The sequence below is a fragment of the Polistes canadensis genome, unplaced genomic scaffold, assembly GCF_001313835.1.
Source record: "Polistes canadensis isolate GaletaPanama2010 unplaced genomic scaffold, ASM131383v1 scaffold_514, whole genome shotgun sequence".
Lineage (NCBI taxonomy): Eukaryota > Metazoa > Arthropoda > Insecta > Hymenoptera > Vespidae > Polistes > Polistes canadensis.
The window spans coordinates 15510-16584 of NW_014570061.1; positions in this window are offsets into that span (position 1 = coordinate 15510).

Here is a 1075-nt window from a genome sequence, read left to right on the forward strand (position 1 = left end):
AAAAAAAAAAAAAACATTCACGCAATCCGTTTGTTCTAATTAATTTCAAAAAATCCCCTCTATGAACTTTCGAACAATTCTTCTTTCCTCCCCCCGGCCCCAACCCCAAGAGCTATTCATTCATTTATTTATTTATTCATTTATTTATTTATTTATTTATTTATTTATCATATGTGCGCGCGCTCGTGTATCTTTTTCTTCAACATGCGAAGCTTGTGTTTATTTTTTTTATTGTTTAAGAGAGAAAAAAAAAAAAAAGAGTAAAAAAGCCATTTTTCGTGCCTCAATTTTCTTTTCCTCTATTTTTTTTTCTTTTTTTTTTTTAAACTTTCGTTACCTCTGTTCTATAACAATTTATTTATTTTTTTATTTATCTCTCTCTCTCTCTCTCTCTCTCTCTCTCACACATTTTTTCTTTCCATTGTGTAACACGCGAAATTTATATATATATATATAAAAAAAAAGAAGCTTGCAGTATAATAAAATTTATACCCGATGTCGACAGTCAAGTGTGTAAAAAAATTCGATTTTACTTTTTCTTTTTCTTCTTCTTAAACATTTCGTCTACTCTATTATTATTATTATTATTATTAATATTATTATTTCTCTTTCTTTATCTCTCATAAAAAAGATGCCAATTAGGATTTTTGAGCACTGTGGTGCAAAGAAAAAAATCATTTTGTAAAGGGCGTGCACCCTACGCTCGAGTCATTTAAAAGAAAAAAAAAAAAAAAAAAAAAAAAAAAAAAAAGGATAAACAGATACAAGCATACAACACGGCCACTACTAAAAGAAATGTCAATGATGCATATCCGATCACGTTTTTTGACGATCTTTTTTTTTTTTTTTATCTTTTTATTATCTTTTTTTTTCTCTCTCTCAAATTTATACGCGTATACACACGCCACACGTGTACAATCAAAGAAAATCTTTTTCAATATTTATATTTAAATATATATATATAAATAAAGTAAATTAATCAAAAAAAAAAAACAAGAAAAAAAGTAATAACATAAAAATCGAGATATCGCACGTTTTTTCACTTTTAATATTTATACCACTTGTATAACAAATT